At 40.4% G+C, this 8,503-nt stretch overlaps 1 long non-coding RNA gene and 1 pseudogene across 1 annotated transcript; one reads left to right on the top strand and one right to left on the bottom strand.

Annotated features, from left to right (window-relative positions):
* Positions 1 to 1,337: 1,337 nt before the first annotated feature.
* LOC114897833 lies at positions 1,338 to 2,530 on the bottom strand (annotated as a pseudogene).
* A 367-nt stretch (positions 2,531 to 2,897) lies between these two features.
* On the top strand, positions 2,898 to 7,461 carry LOC114898401. The gene is made up of 3 exons (XR_003794354.1): positions 2,898 to 3,144; positions 6,011 to 6,303; positions 6,962 to 7,461. It is a non-coding gene; the product is annotated as an uncharacterized LOC114898401 (long non-coding RNA).
* The last annotated feature ends 1,042 nt before the right edge of the window (positions 7,462 to 8,503 follow it).

Here is an 8,503-nt window from a genome sequence, read left to right as displayed (position 1 = left end):
ATGTGTCTCTCATCCTATTATTGATTCTCGTGGACTAGCCTGAGCATATTTTTCTTATGGAAATGGCAGAGGTGCAAAATAGTAAGCCCAGTTGCACAAATATTCTTCAAACCTTTGATCATGTGACATCTAACATTCCACTGGCTAGAGCAAGCCAATGGCAAGCCCTAAGTCAAGGACAGAAAAGTATACTCACGGAGATAAGGGGAATGAATATTTTTAAACAATAAACTATCAAAAATGTATAAATATAACTGAATCAAAAGTTCCATAAAACAATTCTTAGCAAGTAGTTTGGGTCAAGATCTGTAGTTTGAAAAACAGTTTTCTAGAGGCATGTTGATTCAAACATACGTGATCTATGTCTTAGAAGTGTAATCTGAACACCAAACTGAGTTAATTCTGACAATTCTCTCTTCAGCCTCACTTGACTGGGGTAGGATGTTGGTGTGGGGATATAGTGAGATTTGCATTCTTGTCACTCCAATCAGTATTACTCGATGTGTAGTCCACAAACAAGCTAGTCCACTGACGGGTGCCAGCCCACAAACTGTTCATTACTAGACCGTAACCATAGTGAGGTAAGGTTCCAGAATATAAACGAACACACTGTTTATTTCATTGAGAAAAATCTTACTTAAAAAAAAAAAGAAAGTCCGCTGAATGAAACTGCGTGCTTATTGGTGTAGTTGCTTTACACTTTCATGAAACTTCCTTATCTCAACCTCTGATCAGTAACAAACAGTTCACAGAACAGCATTACCCAAGGAAGACCCAGAATCTTCTAAACAGGAATCTCCATGAAATAGTTATCTTGTGTATCTGAGACAAAGAAGGGATGTTTTGGAAAAGTAGATTCTTAAGCGTTTCATAAATATTGTAGGGGAAGAAACCAGTAATGAGAAAGGAGCTGAAGAAACAAGAGCAGAGAGAGATTAACTGATGGAGCAAAACTTTGAAGAATGAAGGAGCGACAAGGACAAGGTGGTCTTGACCAAGAGGCAGTACACCTCATCCTCCTAAAAAGGAGATACTTGTAGGTAAGTCTGTAGGAGAGGGTGCTGGACATTTGGGGTATTTCATGCCTGAAGGTATCATTCTTGTCTATGAATTAAGGGTCAAGATCATCTGCTGAGATGGCATCTTGTTACTGCCGTTTTGGAATTGGGGGGATTTGAATTAAACTCAATTGATTTAAAATCCTAGTAAGGATTTTGTTCCACTTTATTCTATTTACTTTATAAACATTCATTTTCCTATTTAACCTAAAGGGTTTTTTTTCTCACAACCTGTGCATTTTAAATAAATTTTTTTTTTCCACATCAGAAACTGCTTTTTATACATTTTGTACAAGGACCACTTTGGAACCAAGCATGTTTCCTCCAGTTGGTTTCAATGAATGGCAATGCCACATCACATGCTACACTAGCTCAGGATGAGAATTTTCTAATAAACTTTTTCTGATACTTTTTCTCCTTCCTTTCATATCACCCAAAGATCCACCCCAATCTGAAGGAAGAGAAGGGCTGGATGAGCCCTAAGTTTCTTGGGGGAAATCCAAGTTGATATGTCCCCTCTTTGCAAGGAGATGGGGCAGGGAGAGCGAGTTCTAGCCCCCAAAGAAAGGACTAACAATCAGTAAACATGCTGCTCCATCCTTCTTATGAGGCCCGCCTGCCCTTGAAAGAGAAGTATACGCTTAACCCACAGGTGTTCTGCAACATGGAGGTGGCTCACGCCGTTTCTTGCAACAGAGTGCGCTGTGTTCCTCCCAGCTCCTGCGCCCACCCCTTACCACCAGCGGTAGTGGGCCCGCGCGCGGTTAGCCTCGGCCGTCTTGTGCGTGTCGTGCTTTCTGTTTACCACAGGGCCCCGCTTGTGAAAAGCCTCCAGCAGCTCCCGAGACAGCTTCTCCGGCATCAGCATCCGCCGGAGCTTCATTCTCCCTACATGCAGTAATCATCCACTTCATGGCCAGGAAGTGGCGACGCTGGTCGGCTAGCGGCACAGGGACCTGATAGAAATGGCCACCCTTGAGCATGGGTACCAGCCCAATAACAGGCTCACAGTTTTTCAGTGCTTGTTGGAAGATGGTGTAAGGGTTGCATTCAGTGGTTGCCTGTTCTTCTGCAGAAGCAGCGTGGTACTTCTCAAACTGCTTCCTTTTCACAGTTTCCAGAGTCTGCGTCATGAGGGATCTGGCCAGTATTTTGTTTCCTCCTTTCATCATCATGTTGGTGAATTTACTGATCACTGGGTCTTCAAACACAGAGCTTGTTTTCGTCGCTGGAGCAGCTTTGATAACCGGAGTCTTCCTGAGCTCCCGCTCATACTTTTCCTCCTCATTCAGCTCGGCCGAGGGCTTGCGGTAATATGCCTTGTCAATCTGGGGGTCCTGGTATTCAGGACCATAGCGGCTCCACCTCACCTGGGTCAGCCCTAGAAGCTGTAGGACAACACTCCGCACGCCCAGCAGCAAGCCCGACCACCCTCGTGCAGCTTTCACCGCGGCGGCAGCCAACTTGGCTGGCCAATAAATTTCTTTTCCTCAATATTTTGTTATGAGAATCATCAAACACAGAAATGTAGAAAGAATTATACAGGGAGAATTAACTTACCTACCACCTGGATTCTACAATTTATTTTTATGTTATGTCAATCTCAGTTTGAGGCCAATTTGGAAATGGGGTTTCCCTGGTGGCGCAGTGGTTGAGAGTCCGCCTGCCGATGCAGGGGACATGGGTTCGTGCCCCGGTCCGGGAAGATACCACATGCCGCGGAGCGGCTGGGCCCGTGAGCCATGGCCGCTGAGCCTGCGCATCCGGAGCCTGTGCTCTGCAACGGGAGAGGCCACAACAGTGAGAGGCCCGCGTACTGCCAAAAAAACAAACAAACAAACAAATTCGGAAATGGAATGGTTATTATTTTGTTTACCGAAGTTAGTAAATACTAGTGAAGACTTTGGGAAAGGAATCATTTCTAATTCAACAGGTCAAGTATGAATGTTCTTGGCTTCTGTTTTGATCAGGGTTCTTCAGAGAAGGTGGATCTACCTATCATCTATCTATCTATCTACCCATCTATCTATCATATGTATATTGGCTCCTGTGATTATGGAGGCTGGAAAGTCCCAAGATCTGCAGGGTGAGTTGGCAAGCTGGAGACCCAGGAGGGCAGACGGTGTAGTTCTAGTCCAAAGAGCCAATGATTCAGCTCAAGTCTGAAGGCAGGAAAAATGCTGATGTGCCAGTTCGAAGGCCATCAAACAGTAGGAATTCTCTCACTTGGAAGAGATTCAGCGTTTTTGTTCTATTCAGGCCTTTAACTGATTGGATGAGACCCACCCACATTGGAGAGAGCAATCTGCTCTACTCAGGCTAAGGATTTAAGTGTTAATCTCATCCAAAAACACCTTCACAGAAACACCCAAAATAATGTTTGACCAAGTATCTGGGCACCCCGTGGACCAGTCAAGTTGACACATGAAATTAACCATCACAGCCTCTTTATGCTGTGTATACTTAGGAGAACAGTATTCATCCCCAACCTACCTCTCAGGTTGCTCCTTCCCCACCCTCCCAGAGGAAAAATCATTGTCACACTCTTGTTTCTGGAAGATATGGCATATTTACTTTGTAAGTTTTGTGAACCCCCCACTGAATATCCTTAGGGGTTTAACACCTCACTGTGAATAATACTATTTTAAACAAGTCTTATGTAATTGTATATTTTTTTTCTCTACAAACACATATAAAACTATTTTCAATTTCTGTGGAATGGAATAAAATATAAATATACATGCAATTATTTTAACCAACCAAATGTTTTAATTTTTAACTATTATAAAGCAAGAGCTGTGTTTTAAGGTGTTAAGTTGTTAGGTTTTCAGACTAACTCAGTCTTCATATTTTTCTTCCTATTTATTAATAAACCAGAAATGGCTTTCCTGGTTCTTAACTTTTTTTCTACTTTTTCACAATTTCTTAGTTTGAAGGAGCAAGTAAGTCACAAACTACATTCAGTGAATCTAGAGTCTTTAAAATTCATTTCTTCATTATTCCACAAACATTTATCCATCATAATTTTGAGCTTCTGCTGTACAATGAAGTGAATCAACTACATGTATACCTATATCCCCTCCCTCTTGGACCTTCCTCCCACCCCCCCATCCCACCCATCTAGGTCACCAGAGAGCACGGAGCTGAGCTCCCTGTGCTATATGGTAGGTTCCCACTAGCTATCTATTTTACACATGGTAGTGTATTTATGTCAAACTTCATCTCCCAATTAGTCCCACCCACCCCTTTCCCCCCAGGTCCACATGTCCATTCCCTACGTCTACATCTCTATTCCTGCCCTACAAACAGGTTCATCTGTACCATTTTTCTAAATTCCACATATACACATTAATATACGATATTTGTTTTTCTCTTTCTGACTTACTTCACTCTGTTTGACAGACTCTAGGCCCATCCACATCTCCACAAATGACCCAGTTTTGTTCCTTTTCATGGCTGAGTAATATTCCATTGCATATATGTACGGCATCTTCTTTATCCATTCATCTATCGTTGGACATTTAGGTTGTTTTCATGTCCTGGCTATTGTAAATAGTCCTGCAATGAACATTGGGGTACATGTGTCCTTTTGAATTATGGTTTTCTCAGGGTATATGCCCAGAAGTGGGATTGCTGGGTCATTATGGTAGTTCTATTTTTAGTTTTTTAAGGAAACTCCATACTGTTCTCCATAGTGGCTGTATCAATTTACATTCCCACGAACAGTGCAAAAGGGTTCACTTTTCTCCACACCCTCTCCAGCGTTTATTGTTTGTAGATTTTTTTTGATGATGGCCATTCTGACCAATGTGAGGTGTTACCTCATTGTAGTTTTGATTTGCATTTCATGTGCCTCTTGGCCACCTCTATGTCTTCTTTGGTGAAATGTCTATTTAGGTCTTCTGCCCATTTTTTAATTGGATTGTGTGTTTTTTTGATATTGAGCTCCATGAGCTGTTTGTATATTTTAGAGGTTAACCCTTTGTCTGTTGCTTCATTTGCAAATATTTTCTCCCATTCTGAGGGTTGTCTTTTCATCTTATTTATGGTTTCCTTTGCTGTGCAAAAGCTTTTAAGTTTTATTAGGTCCCATTTGTTTATTTTTGTTTTTATTTTCATTACTCTAGGATGTGGTTCAAAAAACATATTGCTGTGGTTTATGTCAAAGAGTATTTTTCCTGTCCGGGCTTACATTTAGGTCTTTAATCCATTTGGAGTTTATTTTTGTGCATGGTGTTAGGGAGTGTTCTAATTTCATTCTTTTACACGTAGCTGTCCAGTTTTCCCAGCACCATTTATTGAAGAGGCTGTCTTTTCTCCATTGTATGTTCTTGCCTCCTTTGTTATAAATTAGGTGACCATATGTGTGTGGGTTTATCTCTGGGCTTTCTATCCTGTACCATTGATCTATATTTCTGTTTTTGTGCCAGTACCATACTGTCTTGATTACTGTAGCTTTGTAGTATAGTCTGAAGTCAGGGAGCTTGATTCCTCCAACTCTGTCTTTCTTTCTCAAGATTGCTTTGTAGACCTGGTCTCTAGTGATGGAGCCTGTGAGTGCACAAGGACGTTAAATACAGGGCTGAGGGCCACACTAGGATGAGCTTCAGTAACTATGGAAACGTGGAGGGGGGATCCTATAAGACTTTCTGTAGGACCTGATGTCTGAATTGAGTCCTGAAGAACAAGCAGTAGACAGCCAGATGGAATAAATAGAAGGGAGTATTGGGCAAGAGAGGAACAGCAGTGCAAAGGCCCAGGACCTCCATCTTTGGGTTATTCTAGTCCATCTTTTCTGTGTTTTTAATCTCTCTCTTTCCATTTGGCCCCTTTTCCATGTCTTATAAACATGTTAATGTTTCTTATATTCAAAAGCAATGCAAAAAATAATCCCTTCCTCAACATTGTGTCCTCCTCAGGCTACTGTTCTGTCTTCCTCTTTCTCAATGTAGGCATGCTCCTTGAAGGAATATAGGACCTACCTCAAGTCCCTTACCTCCCGTTCCATCTTTAACCTGAGGACACAGGAGACCTTCACGGAAAAGAGGGGAGGGTTACAAGTAAAAGAACAAATGGTAATTCTGGAAGGTGAAGGATAATGGGAAGACAAGACTTCACCCTGTATGTGTTCAAATGAAAGTTCTGAGAACTTTGGTAATGAACAAAGAAGAAAGACTTTTGAATAACTTTCCAGATGTGTTCCAGGCAATTGTGATAAAGAAAGGGGATTTTGTTGAAGTTTTAAGTAAGTTTTCTCCTTGGGGATTTTCTTCTGAGGGTATAGTAAAGATCTGAATTTCTATTTTAATTACTTCAGGTTGCTGGATTTGTGATTCTTTTAATGCTAGAACTGAACCGCACATCTGCCTTGTATTATGTGGATTACATTTCACTTTTAAGCTAGTAAATGCAATATTGGTTTTTTTGGGTTTTTTTTCGTTACGTGGGCCTCTCACTGCTGTGGCCTTTCCCGTTGCGGAGCACAGGCTCCGGACGCGCAGGCCCAGCGGCCACGGCTCACGGGCCCAGCCGCTCCACGGCATGTGGGATCCTCCTGGACTGGGGCACGAACCCATGTCCCCTGCATCGGCAGGCGGACTCTCAACCACTGTGCCACCAGGGAAGCCCCAATATTGGTTTTTAAAAAATTTTTTAGTGTTTCATATACTATGATATTTTAAGGTACCAGAAGATCAGTATTTTTTGTTGGAATAAAACCATTATTCTAAAAATGTCTGAAATTTGAATCATTTACATATTAAACTGGATTACAGTTTCTAATCAAACTGTTTCACTTATTTAGATAAAATTCTTCACTGCCTCCATAATTCTTAAGAGGAAGAATTAATGACAATTGAAAGGAAAATCTCCTATTGGAAGAATAATACTTATTTGTGTTCCAGGAACTTCTGAACAAATAGAATATGAAAATGCCAGTATTGAAACTAAGGCAAGAAACTCTCTGCATGGAATCCCGCCATGAAACTGAAGAAGCCAAAAGAGAACTGTAATATCTCTTTTGAAAGAATTAGAACAACAGCTTGCTGTCAACAAAAAGATCACAACCCATGGAAAAGATAGCTATTAAAAATATGTCATCAAAGTCAACAAGAGATAGACAGAGACAGAGATCTTTGGAGATGGAGTAAAAAGAAAATATATGGAGTTAGCTAATAACCAATATGTCCTCTTCCAACTAGTGTAGAATTAGAAAGAGCTTTCTCAGCAACTGGAAAAATGTGCACAAAAATAAGTTCACTGTCTAATAAAAACCAATTGACACTTAAAGAAACATCTTTCTTTAAAAAAAGATATATTTCATCTTATATTTTTCATGATTAATTACATTTTCTTTATTTCATGTAGTGTGTATATTAGTTTGTAACACTTTATTTTACCGGCCAACAACTGATATTGGTAATGATTTATATTTAATGTTTAAATTTTTGTAATTTTTCATTTTACTTAATGTATGATTTTAAAATTTAAACTGCATTAAATACCTAGTATTACACTTTAATTTTATGAATTAAAAAGCTTCAAAAACGAAATACTAGTATATTAGTTATTATTTGAATCAAGTATCCCAATTCTGCTATTATTCATGTTCTCTGGTATTGCAATGATTTTTTTTTTTTTTTTTGCGGTACGCGGGCTTCTCACTGCTGTGGCCTCTCCTGTTGCGGAGCACAGGCTCCGGACGCGCAGGCTCAGCGGCCATGGCTCACCAGCCCAGCCGCTCCGCGGCATGTGGGATCTTCCCAGACCGGGGCACAAACCCGTGTCCCCTGCATAGGCAGGCGGACTCTCAACCACTGCGCCACCAGGGAAGCCCTGCAATGATTTTTTTAAAGATGAAGTTCTCTCATAAGATCATCTCTGATTCCACCCCAGGGAAACTATGGGTTTTACTCCCCTGAGTAGATTGTGCAGATCCGTTGATAATAACTACAATACTTCATTGAAATGATGTATTTATCTGTTTCCCTCTATTGTGTCACAAAATCCTTGAATATTTATAAAACAGGAAGTAATTTTCTTAATTACAATGGGGAAGTACTCTTTTCAGGTTTGTTGAGTGTTTGTTTAGTATGGGGAGGGACTTGAAAGCTACACCAGCGCTGGATATTACAACGAAATTGAGTTGTGGACATTCCCTGGGACAGACTGGGCTTCCCAAAGGTACAGCCAGTCAGCTAGCTCTGCCTTATTTTCCCTTAACTTCAACCATGTCTAAAACTGAGGAGGACCATCTGTGCTATGTAATAAAAAGTTATAGTCTTTATGCCATAATGATAATTTTGAAACTTAATATATTCAAAGTCTATACTTATAAAAATAATTTTAAAATGTGTTTAAATCTCATTTAAAAAGGAAAAACTCATTTTGATTATTTTCTTATTATCTAACCTGTTTGGTAAATAGCTTAGTCATGATCAAAATAA

Source organism: Monodon monoceros, unplaced genomic scaffold, assembly GCF_005190385.1.
Source record: "Monodon monoceros isolate NGI ecotype Baffin Bay Population unplaced genomic scaffold, NGI_Narwhal_1 Super_Scaffold_18, whole genome shotgun sequence".
NCBI lineage: Eukaryota > Metazoa > Chordata > Mammalia > Artiodactyla > Monodontidae > Monodon > Monodon monoceros.
The sequence above is the reverse complement of the archived record's forward strand: the minus strand, read 5'-3'. Positions and strand labels throughout refer to the sequence as shown.